Raw genomic sequence first — 26,688 nt, forward strand, 5'->3', positions numbered from 1 at the left:
CACATCTGGATGCCAGGTGAATTGGCACAAAAGGCAGTAGGAGAATTCCTGGAAGCCATTTCTACACTGGTACAGCTAGGGTAATAACTGTATCTGGAAGTGATTTTGATCTAGATAAATAGATCGCATTAAAAATCTATAATACACTTCCCTTAACCAGATTCCAAAAATGCCCCTGGCCACTACCAGAGCACATTGCCAGGGCCTTTTCTATGATCTTTGAAAGGAGTCATGCATGTGAAGGGTCCTGAAACTTATGCTTCACTATATGCCTCTGGCTGTAACAGCTAAACTACCCAATTTCAGTGGCTTAGTACAATAGTTTATATTTTGTTCATATGAAGACCCATTGGTGGGTGGCAGTAGCGGTACTGAGCAAGGTGATGGGATGATAGGTGGTAGGGGAGACCTTGCTCAGTCATGTAGGGACACAGTCTGACAGACGTTCTGGCATCTTCAATACTTGGCCTCCAAAGTTGCCCCAGGCACTGACAACCACGAAGAGAAAAAGAAGGCAGGGAATCATGGACGCTTTTATGGGCCAGGCCAGGAAGTGGTGACCATCACTTCCTCCCACAGTCTATTGGCTGGAACTCAATCACATGGCCATGCAATTGCAAAGGAGTCTGGGAAATGTAATATAACTGTGTGCTGTGGGGAAAGAGGAAATGGTTCCGGTGGATCACAGAAGTCTCTGACACAGGAGGAGATGAAACTTTCCCACAGTTGGGACTAGAGTGATACAAGTATGGCAAGACAACAGTGTTAGAGCCATAGGAAGCATGCTGAAAGGTCATCTATGTTCACAAAAAACTCTTGGTATGTTTTTGAACCAGAGAAGACATTTGAGGCTGTGTCCTGTTTGTTGACAGAGACTATTGTTTTGTAACTGGAAGTTTTACACTCTTTGTGCCCCCACCCTACTGTGGTTTTTGGAAACCAGCCAAAGGGATGATGGTAATGACTATGAGTAAAAGGAGATGTCTAGTGAGAAATTTGGACAGTCCAATCACTAAATTCTACCTATTGCCATTCACTGAAGGGGCTTCCAATGGTTGCTTTTATTTTACTCTGAGTTCCAGTACAGAACATGTCTCATTTACTTTCGGGTCCCAGTGTCTAGCACAGTGTTATTATATTGGGTTATTGGAAAGAATACTCCTTTTACTCCTAAATACATAAGCATAAGCACATAATACTTTTTGATATATAATATTGTTCAAAGTCTCGACAGAAAAGATTTTAATGCCCAAGTTTAATGAATTATGCTCATCCTGATCCACAATTCCCAGATATTCAATACTAGTTGAACTTGGGTTGATTTAAGTTCAACCCAAGTTGATTTAAGATTGATTGATTCTTTCCATTAGACCTTTTCTACAATTAAAGAAAAACATAAGTCTTGTTTATAAACATATTTTCTTGGCTTTCTTGGAATGTGGAAATTCTCTAAATCAATTGGACAAGGTAAGTCCTTCATGTCTTCTGGCAAGTGGAAAATTGCTTTTCCCTTGAAGCTCTTTTCTAAATGTAAGTTAAAAATCCATTAGTAAATTAGGCTTAGCTGACTCCATGCATTGATATTTGATCCTTGGAACCTCTCAAGAAAAATCAATGTGTGGCTTTTCAGTTAATTAACATAATGTTAATATAACACAAGATGCCAGCATAGCTGGAATCCTCATTCTTAGTGTTCTGCTTGGGCTGAGTGAGCAGAAAGGGTCAATATTTTCCAGAAGAGAGCAAATCCAGCCTACTCCAGAGAGACTAGCATGGGACTACTCTTAGATTAAATAGCACCTGTCTGCTTTCCTAATGAGGTTTGCTAAGGCAGGAAGAGGAGGCTAGAATAAATTTAAAATGAGAAGGTGGAGAATTCAAATTCTGTTCACGTAAGGGCAGTTAGTGGCAGCAGTGGAATCTGACCTAAACAACAGATTCAAATAAGCCCTCTTAGCCATGAGTTTGAAAAAGGACGTAATGAAACTGGGGTTGTTGTGCGCATGACTTGGACAGTTCTCTCTGGTTAGTGGATGTAACCTTAAAAAATAACCATCCAGAACTGAGGCCCAATTTTCAGACATGCAGAGTTTCCTTCATCTCCTCTCCCTTTAAAAACATCAGTGGCTCATGCCTGTAATCCAGGCACTTTGGGATGCTAAGACAGGTGGATCACAACGTAAGGAGATGAAAACCATCTGGTTACTAAAAACACAAAAAATTAGGTGGGCACAGTGGCCGGCACCTACAAGCCCAGCTATTAGGGAGGCTGAGACAGGAGAATCACTTGAACCTGGGAGGCGCAGCTTGCAGTGAGCCTGATGTCCAGAATTGGTGGGTTCTTGGACTCGCTGACTTCAAGAACGAAGTCAGGGACCCTCGCAGTGAGTGTTACAGTTCTTAAAGATGGTGTGTCCGGAGTTTGTTCCTTCAGATGTGTCTGGAGCTTCTTCTTTCTGGTGAGTTTCTGGTCTCGCTGACAGGAATGAAGCTATAGGGTTTTGCAGTGAGTTTTACAGCTCTTAAAGGTGGTGCGTCTAGAGTTGTTTGTTCTTCCCAGTGGGTTCATGGTCTCGCTGGCTTCAGGAGTAAAGCTGCAGACCTTTGCAGTGAGTGTTAACAGCTCATAAAGGTAGCATGGACCCAAAGACTAACTAACAACAAGATTTATTGTAAAGAACAAAAGAACAAAACTACGACAGTGCAGAAAAAGACAACAGTGGCTGGCTTAGCCAGCCTGCTTTTATTCCCTTATCTGACTGCCACCCACATCCTGCTGATTGGTCAATTTTACAGAGAGCTGATTGGTCCGTTTTACAGCCAGCTGGTCCATTTTGACAGTGCTGATTGGTGTGTTTATAATCCCTGAGCTAGACACAGAGTGCTGATTGGTGCGTTTACAATCCTTTAGATAGACACAGAGTACTAGACAGAAAAGTTCTCCAAGTCCCCATTAGGTTAGCTAGATACAGAGTACTGATTGGTGTATTTACAAACCTTGAGCTAGACACAGGGTGCTGATTGGTGTATTTACAATCCCCTAGCTAGACATAAAGGCTCTAGACTCAGGAGCCCAGTTGGCTTCACCTAGTGGATCCCGCACTGGAGCTGCAGGCGGAGCTGCCCGCCAGTCCCGCGCCATGTGCCCGCACTCCTCGGCCCTTGGGTGGTCCGTGGGACTGGGTGCCATGGAGCAGGCGGTGCGCAAAAGCCCACCCCCGGGGGTTGGGGCTTGGACATGGCGGGCTGCAAGTCCTGAGCCCTGCCCCATGGGTAGGCGGCCGAGGCCCAGCGAGAATTCCAGCCCGGTGCATGCCGGCCGCAGTGCTGGAAGACCCAGCACAACCTCCGCAGCTGCTAGCCCAGGTGCTAAGCCCTTCACTGTCCGGAGCCTGCTGCGCCGGCCGGCTGCTCTAAGTGCGGGGCCTGCCGAGCCCGTGCCCCCGAGAACTTGCATGGGCCGGCGAGCGCCACGCCCAGCCCCGGTTCCAGGTTCCAGCGCACGCCTCTCCTTCCACACCTCCTCCCGAGCAGAGGGGGCCGGCTCCCGCCTCAGCCAGCCCAGAGAGGGCCTTCCACAGTGCAGTGGCAGACTGAAGAGCTCCTCAAGCACCGCCAGAGTGGACGCCGAGGTCCAGGAGGTGCCGAGAGTGAGTGCTGCTGGCACATTGTCACTTCTCAAGCTGAGAGCACGCTGAGAGATGACAAAGTGTTAGCAGCCCTCGCTCGCTTTCGGTGCCTCCTTGGCCTCGGCGTCCGCTCTGGCCACGCTTGAGGAGCCCTTCAGCCCGCCACTGCACTGTGGAGACCCCTCTCTGGGGTTGGCCGAGGCCAGACCAAGCTCCCTCTGCTGTCGGGGTAGAGGCACAGACAGGAGCCGGGGCTGCGAATGGCACTGGCTGGCCAGCATGGCTCGGGTTCCGGGTGGGCGGGGACTTGGCGGGCCCCGCATTTGCACTGGGGGCAGCCAGTCGGTGCTTGCTGGGCTTGATAGGGGGACGAGCTCTCTTTGGGCTGCTCGAGTGCCTAGCCTAGGTGATGCAAAGTCCTGGCGAGTGTCAGTGAGAGATGAAGCCAGCTGGGCTTCTGGCATGGGTGGGGACTTCGAGAACTTTTCTGTCTAAAGGATTGTAAATGCCCCAATCAGCACTCTGTGTCTAGCTAAAGGTTTGTAAATGCCCCAATCAGCACTCTGTCAAAACGGACCAAAATGCCCCAATCAGCACTCTGTCAAAACGGACCAATCAGCTCTCTGTAAAATGAACCAATCAGCAGGATGTGGGTGGGTCCAGATAAGGGAATAAAAGCAGGCTACCCGCAACAGTGGCAATCCACTGCGGTGTTGTTCCATGTTGCGAAATCTAATTTTTTTTTCGTTCTATAATGAATTTTACTGCTGTTGACGGTTTGGGTTTTTGCCGCGTTTAAAAGCTGTAACAGTCACCATGAAGGTTTGCAGCTTCTCTCCGAAGTCAGCGAGATAGACCTTGCAAGGAGTGAATGAATTAACTCTGGATGTGTTGTGAACTTGAACACTCGTCGTGAAGGTCTGTAGTTCTACTTCTGCAGCCAGTGAGAGCGCAGAAGCCCACCAAGAAGGAAAACTAAACCCTGGACACATTTGAACATCAGAAGGAATAAACTTAAGACACCGTCTTTTAAGAACTGTAACACCAAAGGGTCTGTGGCTTCATTTTTGAAGTCAGGGCAGACCAAGAACTCACCAATTGTGGACATAGCACCACTGCACTCACAGTCTGGGCGACTGAGCAAGACTCTGACTCAAAACAATATTTTAAATTGTGGTGAAATACACGTAACATAAAAGTTACCATTTTGACTATTTGTAAGTATGTAGTTTGGTAGTATTAAGTACATTCATGTTATTGTGTAACTTACCACCACTCATTATTTCCAGAATTCTGTCTTACAAAACTGAAATTCTGTACCCATTAAACAACTCCCTCCAGCTGCTAGTAACCACCATTCTACTTTATATCTCTGAATTTGACTATCTTAGTTACCTCATGCCAGTAGATTCTATAGTGTTTGTCCTTTTATGACTAGCTTATTCCCGTTAGCCTAATGACCTCAAAGTTCAGTCATGTAGCATGTATCAATTTTCTGTTTAAGCCTGAATTATATTCTATTGTATGTATATAGTACACTTTGTTTATCCATTGATTTGTTAAGGGACGCTTGAGTTGTTTCCAGCTTTTGGCTATTGTGAATAATGCTGCTATGAACACGGGTGTACAAATACACCTTCAAGTACCTGCTTTTGATTTTTCTGGATCTGTAATTGTTGAATCATAGGGTAATTCTATGTAATTTTTTTGAGTAATATTTTCCATACGATTTTTCATAGTGGCTGTACCACTTTGCATTCCCACCAACAGTGAATAAAGTTTCCAATTTTTCCATACCCCTGGGTTGTTCTTTTCTTCCTTTCTTTCTTTCCGTCTTTCCCTTCCTCTCTTTGTTTTCTCTCTCCCCTTTCTCTTTCTTTTCTTTCTCTTTCTTTTTCTTTTTCTTTTTCTTTTTCCTTCTCTCTTTCCTTTTTTTTGATAGTAGCAATCTTAATGGTTGTGAGGTGGCAGCTTATTGTGGTTTTGGTTTGTATTTCCCTAATGATTAGTGATGTTGAGCATCTTTTCACATGTTTACTGGTCAGTTCTATATCTTCTTTGGATACGTGTCTCTCCAGATTTTTTGCGCATTTTTAAATTGAGTTTTACTGTTGTGGCATCCTTCCTCCCCTTTTAAAGATGAGGTGTTCCGTATAACTGGTTTTGTCTTCAATCTTGTTCAAGGCACTGATACCATTTGATCTCAGTATGTTTTGGGGCAGTGATTTTTGAACTGTGCTCTCCTAAGCCCCGAGGAGTTGATAGGATCCTGGGACAACTGCGAGGAGAGAAGGCGAGGGGTGGTGGTCAACTGCAGATGTGTCCACTCTTGGTCCAGCTAAAATGACTCTTGTTTTTACCTGGTCTGCCTAGTGGGACTCCCACCTATGATGGCTTTTAATGTTTTCTCTGCGAGAAAAAGTGTCGAATACATTTGTCACAGGGATAAGTTTGACTTTAATTACCTCTCTCAGCTCCACTTTGTTTAAAAACAAGAACTGCTACTGTGTGCTTTGAATTGTTTTCCCAGAAGTGAGTTGAGGGAAGCATTGTTCCGTTTGTTTCTATAAATAATTGTGGAATGCCCACTGGGTATCAAGCGCTGTGTTGATTTCCATGGGGTTGCTCATGGCTGGCTGGCTTAAGGGTAGAACCTGTGACCTTGGATTGGGTGAAGGGGAATTGGGACCAGAGCGTAATCCTGGGCTCATGTGCTTGATGCTGAAGCCCCTGGACCCGCCCAGGTTCAGAATCCAGAATGGGGCCAGTGGATTCCCCACTGCCTAACCCAGCCTCCTGCAGGGGACCCAGGTGTTTGGACAAGGGCGGCGGCTGGCTGGGCCCAGACGCTGCGTGCTGACACCATTTGCTCTCTCCACCAGCACCTCTCCAAACTCCCTCTCTCTCCCATACCCACAACCTTTCCCCCCACTCTCCTCCAAATCTCACGCACCATCTGCCGTGACTAGTGTTCTCATTCACCTTTTCCTGCTTATCTCCTCTTCAGCAGGAAAGTGCTTCGGAGGCTGACAGCCTAATCTCTCTGCTGATCCTGTGTTTCTGAATTCATCTTCCCACCCTTAAGGCCGCTGCACCCGCTACTGCCTCCCCTGAGTTGCTGCCCCGGCTCAGCAGGAGGAGGAGGATGAGGCTGCACCAGATGCCCCCTACTCTTCCCCCCAGAAAAAGAAAGAAGAAAAAAGTAAAAGAAAAAGGGTGGGGGAGTGAGGGAGTCATCCAGGGCACAGGGAATGAGGCTGTGGACACTCCTTGTGGTTCTGGCGGTGGCTGAAAGAAGGACCCTCTGTTCCCGAGCTGCTGGGAAAGAAGCTGCTCACTGCTGTCTCAGTTCGGAGACCTGCCCTTTCTGGTTTCCAGTTAGCACTTTGAGCAAGGTCAACTGGAGAGTAAGCTTTCTACATTGCTAGTCAGATGGTAGCTGTGAAAGATGTTTCCTTTTTTTTTGTTTTTTAAATTGTCTTTAAATTGAGAGAAGCTGGGGCTTATCGCCTAGTAAGAGGGGTGGAAATCCAGTTGCAAAACAAGTATCTTAAGACAGACTATGACTTACAAAGTGAGGCCATTGAAGTGTATGGTGCTACCATAAAATTTTTTAAAAGCACAATTTTCATTTTATTCTACATCAAACACACAATTTTCATTTTTATTCTACCTCAATGTCCACCACTCTGTCCCTCCATGGCCCCTGCACCGTGGGGGTGTAGGTTCTGCTTCATTATACTGCCATTAATAACACCTCCAACCCTTTAACATTTCCAGAACAGTCTCTGTTTATTTCGTCTTTCACATGCATGCACAAGCGCTTCCTATATGCTTCTTCCCTTCCAAACCTGGCAGATGGGCTGGACCTGTTTTTCTTTTTTGACTCATTTTAGTATGCTGGAGTATCAAATAAGTATGCTTCAAGCACAATATTGAACTGCTGAGGAGAGCACTTTGGGGAAATGAAACTGAAGTAATGTGTCCACTCTCTGGAAAGGGAGAATTATGATAAAGTGCTAGAGTTTTGTCACTGTTACTGAACTAGCATGTCTTAGAAGGAAGGAAATTGTCATTATTGCAGCTGTTCTCTTCTCGTTCCTCTATCCCCAGCCCCAGCACAGATCAGGTAATAAAATATATTTCTGGAACAAATGGGAGAAAAATACTGTGGTTGCAGGGTGGGAGATGTAGCTGATAAAATAATGCCATTGTGCCCAAACTTTTTGTTATCTTTTTAAGAGCTGCTTTCTAGGGCAGCTGCATATCAATTGTTCCCATTCGATGCTTTGAGCTGTAAAAATTTCACTTCATAAGGACATTCTATGGTAAGTGGTTTTGTCCAGTTGATCCACTGAGAAGGTAAGCATTGATTTTAGAACACTGGTGTTTTAGAGACTTTTTGCAGCATTTTTTTCTTGTGACAACATGAATGTCATTCACGGGCCACAGGATACCACAGCTGTAGGGAGGGAAGGGACTTAAAAAATCTCAGGCATCAATGCCACAATTAGCAAAGAGCGTCTCATAATGGCAATAGGAGGGTCCCAATTTTTGTTCAGCTTCATTCCTGGGAAGAAGCAATAGTAAAGCAAACTTTGGCCAGAGGAAAAGTTATAAGGTCCACAGAACATGTCAAAAGACAAAGGCAAGAAGTTTGGTAGTTTCTTATAATGTTAAACCTATACTTTCTCTATGATTCACTAAAGCCACTGGTGTATTTACTCAAGATAAATTTACTCAAGTATTTACTCAAAATAAATAAAAATATATGTCCACAAAAATACTTTTATAAGAATGTCCATCGTAGCTTTATTCACAGTAACCCAAGACAGGAAATTTCCATCAACAGAAGAATGGATACATAAATTGTTATATTTATGCAATGGAATACTTACTACTCAATAATAAAAGGAAACAAACTGTAGCTATATGTAATATCATGGATGACTCTTAACAGAAATTATGTTTGAGAAAGAAACCAGACACAAATGAGTACATATGGTATGATTCCATTTATGTGAAGTTCTAAACCACACAAAACCAATCATTAAGGATAAAAGTCAGACGAGTGATTGCTTCTGGTAGGGAGGGGGTAGGATTGACTGAGAGGCAGCATGATGGAACTTTCTAGGGTGAGGGAACTATTCCATATCTTGATAGAGTGGGGGAAACATGGGATTTATATTTGTCAAAACTCATCAAAACCTGTTGAACTAATAATTCCCGATTTTGCATTTCACAGAATATAAATTTTACCTCAAATTTAACAAAACCATAAACAAATATTTTTATAAATTAGTAGCAAATGTGGGTACAGTGTTCCACAACTGGAGGGTCTCCCATGAACTCCTGGTACTGTTTCTGTGAATCTCAGATCTGACCGCATGTTAGACTTACCTGGGAAGCTTGTATTCACAGAGTCCCAGTCTATGAATTCTGACTCTAGAGGTTTGTGAAGTTGTCCAGGAATCTGGGTTTCAGAGTAAATTCCGGAGTTTCTTAAGGCATATCCTGGAAGGGAGAGAATTCATAATAGTGAATTCTAATAGAAAATTAGATAATAGCTGATTTTTAATTCTCTACCATGCCTCCGAGACAACCAGTTGGTGTTTTTTAAAAGGCTGCAATAATAGTTGGTCAAAATCATATATGATATTTTTGAGTTGTGACACTGATGAATAAAATGATACGTGTTTTTAAATTCAAACCTATGTGTAGCTTTATAAGAGAAGTAGGTGAAGTAAGTGAAGATGGAGGAAAGAAAGTAACATAATGAGGATCTAGGGTGTACCGGGAATGGTGTTAGGCATTTGATATAATTTCATTTAAATTTTCTAAGAGGCACATTTATCATTTACATGCATGTGCACTGCAATCACCATAGTCCAGGCTCTTGGCTATTAACAGTCATGCCTTTTATGCTCCAGCAAAACCGACTTTATTGCAAATCTCTTAATAGGCAAGGCTATTTCAGGGCCCTAGGTCTTTGCAATTTTGGGGATGCCTTTCCTCCTAATCTGTCAGATGTATTTCTATTCATCTCTGAGGCTCCAGCTTATGTATCCCATATTATATTCAGTCGTTCCTGCTCCTTCTCTTACCCTGTAGGAGAAATCTCATTCCTCTTCAAATAACAATTGTACCTGCTGTCCTAGGATTTGTACCAAAATAGGACTTGCAGTTCTCTTACATGAATTAGAATTACTCACTGGTAACTGATTTAATGCTAAATCTACTTGAATGGAGAAAAGCACTACCAATAAATATTTTGGCAGTCAAATGCAGGTTTGCACATGACTGCATTCTACTTTTAGTATTACGTTTATCACATGCCATTTTAATTTTTTATGTACCTTTCTTTCTCTCTCACTAGACACCATATCTCTTTAAAGATGGAACCATGTCTTATTCATCTCCCAGAACCTAGTACAAAACCTAGCACCTAGTCAGTGCCCTATCAATTATTGTTGAATAAGTGAATGGATAAATGCATCTTCTTAAATCTGGCTTGTATCCAGATAAATGTTCAGTGACTACCCGGTGAGCTCAAGATAAAATATAAACCCTCAAAATGGATTTCAAGAATATCATTGTCCTCTGCCCTATCCCAGCTCTAGCTCCAGCTGATCTTGTGGGCTAATAGTTACTAAATTAAATCTCCTGGCCAAGATATATTGATCTATTTCTTGAATACCATGCACTATTTTTTTCCTCCATGCCCTTGGTTAAATTGCTCTTTGCTCCATAATACAATGAAAAAAGCATGTCTGAAGAGCCGAGAGCATGTCTTGGTTCCCACCCTGTTAGCTATGTGACTATTGTGAAATGACTTTACGGCTCTGAGTCTTCGTTTCTTCTCATTTATGAAATGGGTTAATATCTGGGATAGCATATGTAGATTGCTCTGGAAACTGCATAGAGCTATATGAATATTATTTTTCTACATATCCTTCACTGTGAAGCTTAAGGTCCAAGTCCTCTTTGGAGTTAGGGAAGCTACTTTTTTCCCCAAACTTCTATGTAACTTATTGCTGAACCGCTAACTATAGCACTTCAACATATACTATTATAATTAACAGTCTCATTTTTACCCTGTCTTTCTCCTGTACTGAGTTGGGAATCCTTTAGAGTAAGAGCAGGGGACTTGTGTTACCCTTCTTTTAATATCCCTGATCACTTAGAAAATCAGAACAATATTAAGTTGTATTAATATTAAATTGTCTTAAATAAGGAAGATGGAAAATATGTTTAGAATTATAGGGTTTTGGAGTGATAAATTCTTAAAGATAATTTTATACAACCTTCTCTTTTTATAAAAACTGTGACATATATGTTATGTGTCTTTTCTAAAGTTACAGCTAATAATAATACTAGCTGATTTTTTTGACAACATCTAGGCAGTATGCCACGTAATATAAATGAATGATATAATTTAATGAAACTGGAGTTACTGTCATCCTAGTTTTATGGATAAAAAAGATGATGCTCAGAAGCTGAGAGTCAAACACAGGTACATTTTTCCAGAGCCTCTACCTTTAAACCTGCCTTTGGCACAGAAGGCTTCTCATTCCCACACCAGTGCTCCTCCTGCTATATCAAAAACTGTTATCTGTTCTCAATGACAGTGGTTCTTCAAGTGTAACCCCAGACCAACAGCATCAGTGTCACCCAGGAACTTATTACACACCCAGATTCTTGGGTGCCAACCAGACCGCTGAATCTGAGGCCTTGGGGGTGGAGCTCAACAATCCATGCTTTAACAAGCCCTCCTGATTCTCACATTTAAGCTTGAAAAACACAGCCTTAGGTTAAATGCTGTATTTTTCTTTATGCTTCTTGCATTGGTCATTTCATTGCTTAACAGATTTTTATGTTGTATACTTTTATAACAAGAGCAAGAAAATATGCATCGCTCCATCAGTAATCAATGATTTCTGTATTTTGCATATGAAACTTCATTTTAAACAAAGATAACTAACAAACTTGAAATTTGCCACCATGCATACGACACTTAAAATTTAAGTAGCTTAACTAGTTTCGTGACTTTTATTGTTTTTACATTTATTTTTATATTTTTACTTGACTGATTGTAAGAAACAATTCACATTTTACCTGCAGAGTGCCTGGAATTCTTAACAAAAATTGTGTCTTCTGTACCTCCTACCCAAGAGTTTCTATTCTGATTAGAACCATTTAGAGGGCATTACAACTAAAAACAGAGTAAAATGCTCTTTATTAAAATACGGGCCAGATTTAATCATAAACATGTTATATATAATACATAATAATTAGGGAAGAAACCCAGACTTCTTTTTACATAATACTTACATATAGACTGACAACAATGTTACCTTAGCCAATATTCATAAGCTTAGTTCATATGAAAATGACAAGAACAAGGGTTAAATGTCTTAATGTGATTTCTTCAGAGAAGTCATTAAAAAATTATGGTGGTGATTTTTCCAGAGTGTATTAAACTGCAAATATAAACTCGTGACTGTCGTGAGAGTGGTATGTGCCGTTTGTCATTAATGCATTTTTAATATTACTTAAAATGGGTAGTTAACTTAAGGAACAGTCTATCCTATTTTTGTTAATAACCTTAGAAGGGTGGCAGTTTAACATTCCTACCACTGATGATTTTATTCCAGTCAAAAGAGTACATCAAAGGACTCTAAACCCTTTGGGACATGTTAAACATCCAAAATTTTTGACTTTTCGGCTCCAGAGAATAGGAGGTTAATGACTCCATTTTTTACAGAAGGAAAAATGTAAAAGAAAAAAATTTGGTGGTTATTGGAATGTCACCTTTAAGATTTCAAATCACAAGTTTCATGTGTAATGAGATTTTTTTAGTTTGAGGAAAGGATGGCTAGTTTCTTGAATATGCTAAGATATTAGCTTGGGAGTATTTATACAGAAACTGTAAAAGAAATAAGTTTCGCTGGGTGCGGTGGCTCACACCTGTAATCTCAGCACTTTGGGAGGCTGAGGCGGGCAGATCATGAGGTCAGGAGTTTGAGACCAGCCTGGCCAGCATGGTGAAACCCCATCTCTACAGAAAATACAAAAAAAATTAGCCGGGCATGGTGGCACACGCTTGTAGTACCAGCTATTTGAGAGGCTGAGGCAGGAGAATTATTTGAACCTGGCAGGCGGAGGTTGCAGTGAGCTGAGATTACACCACTGCACTCCAGCCTGGGTGACAGAGTGAGACTCTGCCTCAGTAAATAAATAAATAATTTTAAAAAAAGAAATAAACAAGTTTCTAATCTCATTTTGCACAGAACAACTTGTACTGTACTCTTAAAGAATAAAGTTAGTGTAAATATTATACATTTTATATAAAGGTAATAATTGTTGATGTTACTGGAAATTCATTTGGAATAATACATATATTTTTATCTTCTAAAGAAAAAACAGTCATGATTGTTTGCCAGGGAGTGAACTTTAAATTGTTTTCTGAAAAGTAAGGCATTATAAGGTCTACTAAGAATTAAGCATGATGCATAAATGGGACTTTGGATTAATTCAATAGAATTTTAAAGTTGTAAAGGCTGTTAGTTGACATGTAGTTTAACTCCCATCTAACCCTGCATCTCTTTAGTATAATCTCTGCTACAATGTTTTTCAACTACTGTTTGAATACCTTCCCCCAGAAATGAAAAGGCAACTGATTCTATTAAATAATTGAATTCCTCCTTCTTCTCATTTCCACTTATTGGCACAAGTTCTGTCTGCTGAAACCACCCTAAAAGGTCTAGCTTCTTAATCCTAGTCACCAACATCAGGATCATTTCTAGTTGGTGAATATCCCTCTTCAAATGAAGTTTTTAGAGCAAACATAATTAATTCAGCTGCTGTCTTAAAGCAATGCAGCCTGTGGCAGGACTAACCATGATCCACCCTGCAGAGCTAGTGGTCAGACATATATTTCTTTTATAATGTATTTTTCTTTTTAAATCAGGTTTATTGAGGTATAATTTACATAAAATATAATTCACCCTCTATAATATAGACTCCTGTGAGTTCTGTTGAATGCAAACAATTGTACCACCATCATGGCAATCAAGGTATAGAACAGTTTCCCCATGGTCCTTGTGCCCATTTGTAGGCAACTCTACCCTCAGTCCTCATTTTCAGCCCCTGGCAATCACTAACACATTGTCTGTTTTTTATAGTTTTGCCTTTTCCTCTTCTATCACATCTTTATTGCTCAAGTGCAATGTTGTTTTAGTTATGACGGTCTGCATCAGGACTACACGATGTGCATGCCGATTTATGGAGTAAAGAAAGTTTTGAAATGATGAGAAAAAAATTAATGGATGAGAATTTGAAGAGGCAGGAAAGGGTTTAAAAACAAAGAACAAAAGAAGGGCTTCTAGTTGTGATAGAAGGTGCCTTGGATGTTGATGTCCAAAATCTGTTTGGAAATCTAATCTGCCATTATGATGAGGTAACCCATTAGAGGGATGGGAACCGTGTTAGAACGCGCAGCTAGTTTCACAGAGGGAGCAGTAAGTCTCCAAAGCCTCAGTACTCAAGAATAGTTAGAAAGAAGGGGTGTGTATCGTCTATCATAATAGCGACCACTGTCCGAGGTGCTGAATCTCTATTGCATGTTAGATCATGTATCTTTCAGATTCTGGTGACATTTATCCAACTTTTCTGGGAAATTCAGATCCAGGTGAGAAACAGTATTTTGTTGGACAGGATCTAATGTGGGTTTTGGACACTGACTTTTGTAGAGACACTTTCGGAAAATAGAAAAATATTTGTTTGAAAATAATTTTCAAATAGTTGCAGTTGCTTTGAAAACCTTTTTTTTCCCCCCTGGCCAGTTGGGAAGGTATATTCCCTCCTCTGTTTTTCCAGCTCCACCCATTTTTGTGCTTCATGATTTGCTCCTCAGATTGGGTTAGTTGTAACTTTCCTCCTGGGTTTAATCCTTTGTGGAAGGTGCTCAGAGCTGAGATTCCTGAGGTTTGAGTTCTGGTCTCAGCTATGCCCCAACTAGTTAGCTAACTACCTATTGCTTCCCAGAGGATAGGAGTAGGTTTGTCAGAGCTAGCAAATAAAAATACAAGATTCTCAGTTAAATTTGAATTCCAGAGAAACAATGAAGTCTTTTAAAGTTATGAATGTTTTACAATAAAGTTGTTAAAATATCCTGAAATATAAAAATGCTTATAAAATGTCAAATAATTGCATTGTTTAAAAAGGTGTTTTTGATTTGCGGGTGCCTTCTAGTGATTTGGGAGAATGAATAGTATATAACCCTTGTCAAAGAGGTAATTTTTGATATCCAAATATTGAAGGTAGCTTGAATCTGTGAAATCACCAGACTGTACTGGGTTCTTGCATTTCAAGGTGGGAAGGGGATCCACAAAATACAGTGTCCACCTGGATGCTTCTGGAGCACTTCTGGGTTGTTATTATTTAAGGTGATGGCACTCTTTCCAGTTCAAGTGAATGATATTTCCTGTGGTTTTTCCAAATGCCTTTTCTTTTTCTTTTTTTTTTTTTTTTTTGAGACGGAGTCTCACTCTATGGCCCATGCTGGAGTGTACTGGTGCCACCTCGGCTCACCACAAGCTCCGCCTCCCAGGTTCACGCCATTCTCCTGCCTCGGCCTCCTGAGTAGCTGGTACTACAGGCGCCTGCCACCACACCCGGCTAATTTTTTTTGTATTTTTAGTAGAGATGGGATTTCACTGTGTTAGCCAGGATGGTCTCGATCTCCTGACCTCGTGATCCTCCCGCCTCGGCCTCCCAAAGTGCTGGGATTACAGGCATGTGCCACCGCGCCTGGCCCAAATGCCTTTTCTTTTACTTATCTTTTTCTGTTTGCTTATCAGCTCATTTTGGTCTCCCATTTGTGTTTTAAATCGTCGCTGTTTATTTTAATTCAGAATGTCATCTCATGAAAAATAGATTTTTTATTCTAGGCCCTGGATAGAGCATTGCTGATTTTTATTTATTTATCCATCTTTTTCCTGCCTGAGGGAAAACAAGTATTTAAAATGTATTGTTGTCTGCATCTGTGAGTAGATAAATTTAGTGCTTATTTGTGATGGTGCTGTAGTGTAGTTTCTTACTCTCAATTTTGCCAACACCAATTATTTGACTACAATCTTGAGCATATTGTCTATACTATGTGTGTACCTACAGAGTCTTACTAGGCATTTAAGATGAATGAGAGTAGAATGAACAATGGAAATGGACATTAGATAATTATGGTTAATTCTTACTAAGAATAAATGCAACTTCAGGTTTTAGCTTTTTAGAAAATGACTGTATTAAAAATTTTATAAGTTCATCTGTCCATCAAAAATCTAGTGAGTACAGATCAGAATAACAGATTAATGTTAAACATGATTTCTGAGTGGCAGCAAATTTTGTTCTAGATGGAGCTGATGTCTCATGCATGTGTGACTGACAGGTTCATAATGGCACAGTACATTTACTCTCCCACTCCTCTCCCATGTGGATTAAAAAAGAATCATTTACAATAAAGGTAGTCACATTTCCGATAACTTACTGTTAACTCATCATGTAATGGCAAGTTCTTTCAATGAATAGTCAAGCAATATATTTTGTGTCGATTTACTCTTGGTGATGCTTCTGGCTCTCCAAACCATTAGGTGCTAACTAATTAAGGTAAGTCACAGAAATGAGATTATGGTTTTCTGAGCATGGATAACTTAACTCAATACTTTAGTGAACAGAACCAGCTGATAAAAAATTGGTCTTCTTACTGTCACCTGGCATTTATGGCCCCCCAAACTGGGCATTGCTGGATCTGTGCAGGTCATAGCAGGGGGCTGTTCCTCAAGAGGAAGCTCAAAGACGGGATAATAAGGCCTCACATTTCTCCCAGAATTGATGGTAAAAGGAACACATTGAGATTAGCATAGGAATAATGGAGAAGAAAAATGGACCAAAATAATTTGTTACATCGTTTGTCTTCCTTTTATAAAATGGACAAAATTTTGAGCTAAGAGAGACTTTGATGATCCTCAACCCACCATCTCACTGTATATATGAAGAATCTAATAGCCAGGTGGGTTAATTGAGCTACTCCATGACACAGATAGTATTTGGTAGAGCTAGAATCAGGACTCAGTTCTGCAGATCCATAATGGAATGCTCTTGCAAATGTGGTTGAAAGGAATGAGCATGGAATTTAGGTTTGAGTCTTAGTATTGCCATATCTGAGTTAAATGACTTTTTAAGTAACAAAGTCCTCGGATTCAGATTCCTTATGTGTAAAATGGAGTATAATGATAGCTGCCATCTATTTCTCAAAGATTTTGTGCACATCTAGTGAGATATGTAAAGTGCACCCAAAAGAGTCTTGTGTTACTTAGTTACTGCTATGTTACAAGTTACCCCAAACATAGCAGCGTAAAATGATAAACACTTATTATATCTCACAGATTTTGATGATCTGAAATCTGAACCCACCTTAGCTGATATGTCTGGCTCTGGTTCTTTCATGAAGTTGTAGTCAACCTGTCACCCAGAGCTGTGGTCACATCTAAAAGGTATGGAGCGGGGTATGTTTCCAAGTTCGTCTGCATGATTATTTGCAGAATTCAGTTCCCTGCAGGCTGTTGGCTGAAGACCCCCTTCAGTTCCTTGTTTATGAACCTGAAAAGGACCACTCACAATATGACAGCTGGTTTCCTCAGGGCAAGTAAATGAGAAAGCGAGAGTATGAGCAGGATGGAAGCAAGCCATTTTGTTATCTGATCCTGGAGGTAATATTCCATCATGTGTGTGGTTTTCTGTTGACTAGAAGGAAGTCACTAGGTCCAGTCCACACTCAAGGCATGAATACCAGGGTGTGAGGATCACTGGGGCTCCAGTAGAGGCTCCTAACACAAATATTATTCTCATTGTTAAGGGTAGTTGCAAGGAAAGCATTAGGTATTAGATAAATACCTGCTTTAATAGAGGATAAACCTTTACAAAAAAGTAGTAATAATATTTTCATTTATAACTGTTGATTGACTCTCTGCTTCCAAGAGGGATTTGAGGTGATATCCATATCTACTACCAGTATACGCTATTCCTCCTGCTTAGAAAAAAGCCTCCTTCCCAGCTCTTGTTCACCTGAGAGCTGCTAAATCCACCCAAATCCTTCTGCAAATCCACCCAAATGCTACCTCTTGGATATGTTACCATGGTTCAACTATTATACTTTCTAATGAAAATTCAGCCAAAGGGCACTGTATGATCTGAGATACAGTTGCATTTTCTAGTAGTATCACAGTCAGTGGAGGTGCCCAGCAATTACCAAGTGTGTCTTCCGATAGGGACAGTAATGAATGACCCAAGGCAGTGGGACCTATGGTTAGTTCTATTTTGAAGACTAGACCTTCAATGATTTGCTAAAAAAAATATTGGAACCTTTTCACCTGCCTTAATAGGGCTGGAGAAGCCTTTGAAGAACCTTGTTGTATGGAATATTTATCAAAGTGAGGGCAGAGGATCACTTGCAGCAAAAGTATTGGAAGGCTTTAAAAGTGCAGATTCCTGGGCGCATTGCTTCAGACTTGCTGAATCAGAATCTCTGGAGTTGATCCCAGGAATATGTGTTTTCAACGAAGTGATTCTGATGTAAAGTTTGATAAGCCTCAGTCTGAAGGAACCCTGGGAAGCTTATGAGTGAAATCACCCATACAGATGTCCTTATTTGCCTTTGTATTGGCTGTGATTTGTGATTATAACTCTTCTAAGACACCAGTGATTGTAAGACACACTATTATATTATATGCTATTAAGAAAGAAAGAAAAGAAAAACTCTGGTGATTATAAGGCTCTATGAATTGTAAAATCCATCCCATTTGAAAGATGTTAAAATATGAGAAAATCTCAGAATCAATGCAATGCGACAAAATATCTTTTGTTTTTACTTGACCAGATCTGTAAGATAGAAATTCTATATTCTATTTCCTGGAGACATACTTTATAAATTTGTGCGCACTCATCCATCCAACTTTTTATTTTTTACTTTTTATTTTTTGAGACGGAGTTTTGCTCTTATCGCTCAGGCCAGAGTGCAATGGTGCAATCTCGGTTCATTGCAACCTCCACCTCCCGGGTTCAAGTGATTCTCCTGCCTCAGCCTCCTAAGTAGCTGGGATTACAAGCACCTGCCACGGTGCCTGGCTAATTTTTGTATTTTTAGTAGAGACGAGGTTTCACCGTGTTGGCTAGGCTAGTCTCAAACTCCTGACATAAGTGATCCACCCGCCTCGGCCTCCCAGAGTGCTGGGATGAGCCAGTGCACCCGTCCCATCCAACAATTTATTCATTTATACCACATATAGTTACTGAGGCCTTACTACATGTCAGGCACTGTGTTTGGCAGTGGGGAGATAGTAGCAAGTGAGACATGCCCCATAGGGTTTCCCTTTTCTTTACGGGGGAAGACAGAAACTAAACAAACAAACACATAAATACACATATATCTGCTAATTAGGAAGAGTGCAATGAAGGACAAACAGTGGTTGTTGCCTGGCAGTTACTCTGTGGATAGAGAGGGTCAAAGGAATTGGGGAGGGTCTGAGGGTACACACGCTCTGTTACTCTGATGGGGGCCAGTGAGAAGCAGGAAGTAATAGTGGGTGTAGGGCAGTTTGTATTAAGAATGTCTTCTCTAAGAACAGCACATGTGCCTGCGAACCTGTGCAGGTTGTGCTTTCCTTAGCCCAGTACATAGACCACAGGTGTGCACACCAGTTTGCTCTCAGTCGACAGACATATGGAAAGGGTGAATCTGATGGAGGATGTCTGACATTGTGGTCAGAGAGAAATAGTGAGGGCGGGCAAGAGCTCTAACTCTCACACATGCAACCCTGCAAAATCAGCTGCTGGGCTGTGTCTTGCTTGTCTCCCTTTCTGCCAGCATTCTCCGAGGTTGAATTCCCTGTTGACTTCTGGGCTTGCCGCGCCACTGCCATTTGCCTTAGTCTGGACTGAACTGAATATGCTGAGTCATCAGTGTCATTCTGAGATGGATTCTTTACAATCCTTAATGTGACAAACTGGATTGATCCCCTGCCCACTACCTGCCAGCTCACTGCAATGTCTCCTTAAATCTCTTCTTCCCCCTGCCTTTGGCTCCCTACAACACACGCAATAAAGGAAAGAAAGGTGTTTTCTTGTGAGCGCTCCACGTTTACACAGTGTGGTTAGGCAAGATGATCAGATTCTCAGTCCACCCTCGCTCTCATTTTCCTTCTCATGCTAATTTGACGTGATGGAATTCTACAGCCTTGTCAGCTCCCTAAATGCATTTCAGTCTTTATTTTGTGAGAATTTTGTACAAAATCGAATCAATCTAGGTGTCATCTGGCAGTCTAAAGCAAACGATATTGTAAAAATGTTTATTGCCGAGCAGTAATTTGAATAGACCACCCCCTCCAAAAAAAAAACCCCTTCCATAGAAGGAGAGCGGACCCGTTGTCTCAGAGATATTTAAAATAAAAGGTACATTTCATCTTAAAAATGGAACTCAAGATGTTGTTTAACTAAGTGTGCCATGCATTCAGTATTCACAGGGTAAAACATAAAAGAAATAACATGGATTTTTTTTAAAGATATTTTTCTGCTGCATGCTGCTCGTATCAAACCACCTGAGAGGTGATTTGAGAAGGGCATTTTAGAATAAAGACATTGTTCTGACAGCAAATACAAATGAAATAAAATTGGCCCAAGGGTTTGATGCCGGAACCCACATGGAGAGCTGAGACATAGCAACTCACTAGCTTAATGCACTAGAGGAATAGAACCAGCATAATTTGTAGCAGAGTATGAAGAAAAGATGAAAGAGGAAATTTTTTTTGAAAATTAAAAGCACACAGAGAGATTAAAACAGACTTTTCAGGTTGCACTAATTCTTCTGTTTCAAAAACTTCCCCATACACATAACAAGAGAATAAAAGTTCAGCCATAATCGATTTGTCCCTATGGTCAAGGGAAGGTTTGTGAGAGGGGTGGAACGAGCTGTGTCCCTTTGATTTTTAAAAGAGTGGGGAGAGGCAAAGAGAGCATAAACATTTCCTTTTGGGCATTGATGAGATTGTTTTTGGCTTCTGGCTCAAGCCTATGACATGCCTTGAAACAGACCCCAGAATCTATAATGCAAGAGGCTGATACTGATTTTACTCACCTGTGTAGCTTTGCCCTAAGTGCGAGGAAGATGCTGAAAACTGTTTCTAGTTAGGCATAAAACAATTAAGGAAGGAATAAAAACAGCACCAACAAGGAAGCAAGAACAAAGCTGTCTCAGGCCTTGCGGGTGATCCTATGTTCATGAGGTATTTTTGACAAACTGGTGTGAAGTTTAAGAACAGAAACTCAGTCTTAAATGACAGTCATTTGCCCATTCTTTTTATTATAGATTGATCACAAAAGCTGCCGGAGAGGCTTATGAGAATGATTCCGAGTGCCTTTGTTGTACTATTGGTGAGGTAAATATCGTGTTGCTGGAGGTGATACGATCAGACTAGATGTATAACAGAAATTATGGTTGATAACTGATAACTATCCTTATACATTGCAAATTATTTTTCACTCATTTGAAAAACTAAAACAATGCTGGCTGATTTTGGAAAAGACACTTCTTAAATTTCTTTCCTGCTCTTTCAATCTCTAAACAAAGGCAATGAAAAAGCTCAAATTGAAATTGAATTTAAATCTTATTCCTTTAATAAATAAATTCATAATTTGTTTCTCCCCATAACAAATGATTTCACCTGGAAGGGTTGCCATCTTAGGCATGTCAACATTGAAGATAATGTGGAAATTGTATGGTGTTGAAACACCAACCATGGTTCTTCTTATTCATATGATCTGGGGTAAGACGCTTACACTTTTTGAGCCTTGTGTTCTTTACATATAAAAATAAAGTTAACATCTATTTTTCAGGGTTATCATAAAGATTAAATGAGATATGTCCAATTTCTAGCATAGGGCCTGACACATATTTGATACAAATGATTTTCCTCTAAGGGTTAAATAATTAGAGAGATGTCATTTATTACAGAAGACCCAAAAAAAGCAAACAGAAAAAGCCCTAACTTTTCAAGTCTTTTAACCCTCTACTTTTTTCTGATTGTAGAAGTGACACATATTCTTATAAAAAAATTAAAGAACAAATTATTGAAACAAAAAATATTATTCATAATTTCACCACCCTTACTATTTGTCTGGTAATAATATATGCATTTATTATAGCCCTTTAAAGGCATTTTATATTATATGTTATATATACATATAATTAAAGAAGGAAAGCCTCTCAAAAATTATCTTTTCTTAACTCAGCCAGCTCTTGAATAAGAGCAAAGCAGTTAGAATCTGTATTCTATTCTTCTTTCTCTAAGTATAATCCATTAGCATTTCTTTACGTTATTAAAAACTCTTGGCACATATAATTTTTTGGTGGTATATTCTATTTATAGAAGTGTGTCATAAACATATAGGATATTTTCAATAGTTTACTATTGAAATGTACATTGAGATAAATATACTCACATATTTTGAAAAATTCCCTTAATTTCTGAGTATTTTCCATAAAGGAATTTCAGAGTAAATGAGTATGAACAACTTTATGACTCCTGAAACATTGCCAACTGCTTTCCTATAGAACAGGGTCATTAATATATCACCAGGTGAGAGTCTCGGCTTCACCTTAGCCTTATTAACACTGAGTATTACTATTCCGAATATTTTGCAAAAGTAAAAAATGGTATGTTGCTGTTTAATTTTTTATGACTGTGGTTGAATGCTTAGAATTGTTCTTTCACCTCCTGTGTCCTAGTTTGGCTATTGGGACTCTCATATTTTCTCATCCATTTAAATGTATTCTCTGTAAAGAAAAGACAAACATTTGGTCGATTTGCTGTGAATATTTTTCAATATTATCTTTTACTTTTTAAATACATATGGAAGTTGCTTTGTTTTTAAAGTTGTATTTTGTCTTTCCTCATGAATTATTTTCTTTTAAGATTACCCCTTAAGAGAAGGTCCTGGGATTATTATTTATTTTTCTTTAAAAAATTTTGCCACCCAAACAGTTTCTAAGCTGTCTATTAAAAAAGTCCATGATTTCCTTTTTTGTGACCCTAGTTAGGGAAACTGAAGGGTAGAATGGAAGAGAAAGGTCACAAATACAAGCCTCAAACATGATGAAAATTATTTATGATTTTTTTTTGTTTGTTTTAAACCAAGTGCCAGTGGAATTTCATTCTGTGGTTTCAAGATTTGGAGAGAATAGAAAGAGTTGTTGACAACAAAATGGAATGTTAAAATCAGCAGGTTTCTTGACAGATGGGACAAACAGTTATATTTGAGACAACAAGAGACAGTAAAATAAGTGGCAGAATCTATCCAGTTTTTTGCTACCCTCAAACACTTTTCCTGTTTGTGTTTGTCTGTGCCTGTCTGTGACAGATCTAACTGAATCTGGCCCTGGAAATCTGTGAACAGCAAAAGATGAATGATTTTTGAATAGAAGGAAATCTACACGAATGTGATTCTTCTTTACAACAACAAGAAAACCGTATGAAAAGTCCTTCTCAGCTTATGATCCCAATTAAGCTATCTCAACACACTTCGTAGCAAATTCTATAACCCCCTAAAAAACACAGTTGGTCACATGCACAAATTTCAGTAATCAAAACATTTTTCTGTCTGAGTGTATTCTACTTTCTAATTTTCTTTGCAAACGTTAATTCCAGAGCAAGGTAGAAATCAAACCAGAAATTCTATCCTTTCAACTCTGTGCTTATAATGAAACATATTATTGAGCCATGAATTTTGCATGTAAATATGCTGAGAATAAAGAACTACATCGTCAGCACACCTGGTTGCAAGGAGCTTGCAGTGTGAGAGAGACCATGCTGGGGGCACAGTGTAAGGGAAATAGAGACAGTAAGATAAAAATATTAAATCATAGTAGGAGTGGACCAAAAACATCACACATGACATCAGAAGAGATGTATTAATACATTTATTCACCTAATATATATAAATGGCTAGTTGTTTGTGACTAGCATCAAGTCCTCAAGGTACTTTCTGTGTGGCACCCACCCATGATAAAAAGTCTGTCAAAGTTGAAGTAGAAAGGAAATTCCTCAACCTTATAAAGGACATCTGCAGGAAACCTACAGCTAACATCATACATATGATCACTTACATTGGATATACTAGAAGTCTCCAGAAAAGCTACACTGATGACAGGGAATGGCAGGAGGTTGTCAGTCCAGTCATTGTCTACTGTGCTAAAGACTTCGGAATTCATTTTGGGCGCCAAGGAATGCTTTTGGACCAAGGAATGGACATCTGATTCTCATTTGAGAAAGCTCCTTCTGGCAGGAGAGTGAAGATAAGTCTGCAGGGTTTAAGACTGGGGGCAAAGAGACTGATTAAGAGGAGTTTGCAGCTGGGTGCGGTGGCTCACTTCTGTAATCCTAGCACTTTGGGAGGCCGAGGTGGGCGGATCACTTGAGCCCAGGAGTTCGGGACCAACCTGGGCAGCTGGGCAAAACTTCATCTCTATAAAAAAATACAAAAATTAGCTGGGCGTGGTGGTGCGCCTGTAGCCCCAGTTACCCGGGAGGCGGAGGTGAGAGGACCATCTGAGTCTGGAAGGTCAAGGCTGCGGTGAGCCATGACTGTGCCACTGCGTTCCAGCCTGAGTGACAGAGTAAGACCCTGTCTCAAAATAAAATTTAAAAAAAAAAAAAAAAAAAAAGGAGGCTATGCAATAGCTCAAGTGAGCAATGACAAGGAGCTGAATGATGATGGGATGGATGGAAAGCATAGAGTAGATCTGAGACTCACTTAGGAGGCAAAAATATCAGAATCTGATGAACATGGGAATGAGAGAGTAAGAGTGAGAGGAGTCAAGCCTAATGTTGAAGGTGTCTATACACTGTTGGAAACCAAATGTGCGTCCATGCTTCTGAGTTGTTTAAAAACACTAAAGGAAAAAAAAAAATGGCATTTGACATTAAGTTGAAAGAGGAAAAGTAATAAAGATCCAAGTTGTATTTTTCTAAACAAACTGAAATACACTTCATTTGTGACCCAGACTTGCAGGCTAGGATTATACTTTGTTGGTCATTTGGACTAAGTGATTATTTTCATGATTTTGAATTTTGACCTCATCTTTTGGTGGGAGTGTTGTACATTTTCTGCACCCTCATCAAAAGTGATTTTAGGTTTGAAGGACTGCATTCTACAAGGATCTGCCAAACAATGACAGTGAAGGTTTCTTTCATCAGGTCTCTGAGAAGGAACTTTAAGTTATAACCAACGGTAAGTTACTGCTGGAACTATTACTTGTTTCTAAAGATTAAGATCCATAATGAGTTACAGTCTGAACATAACAGTTTCACATTCTGACCTTTTTCCTTCATGGTTGCAATTCCTTGATGTCAAATGTGAAATATTAGCAGTGTAGAAAGAGACTTTTGGGTGAAAAATGCCTTTGCTTCCAGGAAAGCTTGCTGTGTTTCCTTTTCATTCCTGTTCATTTGGGAATAGATATTAGGCCTTCTTGTTCTGTAGCTATTATTTGAGGGGGGAAAATACAAATAGAAGCCAAGAGTATATTTTAAAAATTGAAGAGCATCAAGACATCACAGCCTGAGTTGGCCATAAAGATTTACAATTACATTTCCATCACAAAGACCCTGGCCCATCATATTTGGCCATGACCATTTATGTTTTGATTTCTATTTCTTTGGCGGGACAACACCCCAATTAGACAGATGAGTGTTCAATTCTGATTTTGGAGCACATTCTTGCTGGCCTAGGTTACTCCGGGACTCCTGTGGCTACTCTCCACTGAACTGTGCTTTGGTAGTTATAATCCTGCTATCCATGAATTCTTAGCATATAAAAAAAACTATCCAGGTTAATACACTCATAGTAATTATGCCTGAATTACCTGGATAATTGACCAGAAATTCCCCTGAATTTTCTAGGTCCTTGCCTCTGAGTCCTTTTTACTATGTGCTGTATAAATTGAGTGGTGGTGATTGGGGTGGGAGGGGGTGTCAGGAATTCATTCCTTAAGCCCAGCAACTAGGTCAGATGGTCTACTTTAACCTCCTGGTAGCAAGTAGTATTGTTCTTTCAAGTATCACACCAGAATTATCATTGGGAATTATCATTATGAAAGCTGAGTTCTTACTGTAGTTCCGACTTGCTTGGAAAAAGAACTATTTTTATTCAGAACTCATATATTGCTAATATGATATATAACTCCCCTTTTCACAACTGTACATATTTACACTGTACATGGATTCCCCGTGTATCTTCAGCAAAGGAAAAACAAAAGGAGAAATAAACAGACTTCTACTGCTCACAAGAAACAAAACCTGCAATCGCTAACTGGGCTTCTCCAGTATTTCAAACCATTCCAAGAAGAAGAAAAAAAATTAAAAGTGACTCCACGGACAGATTTTCCTTTCATCAGGGTAAGAGCTGCATTTCATTACTTTAAAAAATTCTCGTTCATGTAAACAACACTAAATGCTTCCTGGTCTGGATATATAAAATGATTGGATGGCCACTGCTGCCCATTCATCTGAGACCCTGATGTGCCACAGTCGATTTTTGAGAACTGCTCTGCCACTTAATGTGACAAACACCCAGCCTTGCCGTTTAAGAGATCTTTGAGAAAGGCCATCCCCACATGAAATGAATTTAACAGCAGCAATTTGTCATTTTGCCCTTCCTTTGCTGGGGGAAAAAAATGCTAGTGATTTCTTTTGACTTAAACTGGGCATTCAAAAAGCTGTTTTTATTAATGAATCATATTAAGCCACTAGTGAAAGGCTCCCTGACTCTGTTTAAATAACAGGCTATGATTCCTCTCCCCTCAAGCTCTCCCCCCACCCCCATTTGGCTCTGCTGCTATTAATTGAGGAGTTTCTTTGTTTCTTTCCTAATGAAGCTAACAGAACACATCTGTCAGGTGCCCGTATTCTTTGCCTGTCTATAGTATGTAATAGACCAGCTGGAGGCTATAATG

The 26,688-nt window shown here is 40.1% G+C and overlaps 1 long non-coding RNA gene across 1 annotated transcript; it reads left to right on the forward strand.

Annotated features, from left to right (window-relative positions):
- Positions 1 to 669: 669 nt before the first annotated feature.
- LOC139363207 (uncharacterized) lies at positions 670 to 23,611 on the forward strand. Its single transcript, XR_011623156.1, has 3 exons — positions 670 to 819; positions 21,046 to 21,115; positions 23,097 to 23,611. It is a non-coding gene; the product is annotated as an uncharacterized lncRNA (long non-coding RNA).
- Positions 23,612 to 26,688: the final 3,077 nt, after the last annotated feature.

This window comes from Macaca nemestrina, chromosome 5 (genome assembly GCF_043159975.1).
Source record: "Macaca nemestrina isolate mMacNem1 chromosome 5, mMacNem.hap1, whole genome shotgun sequence".
In the NCBI taxonomy this organism is placed as follows: domain Eukaryota; kingdom Metazoa; phylum Chordata; class Mammalia; order Primates; family Cercopithecidae; genus Macaca; species Macaca nemestrina.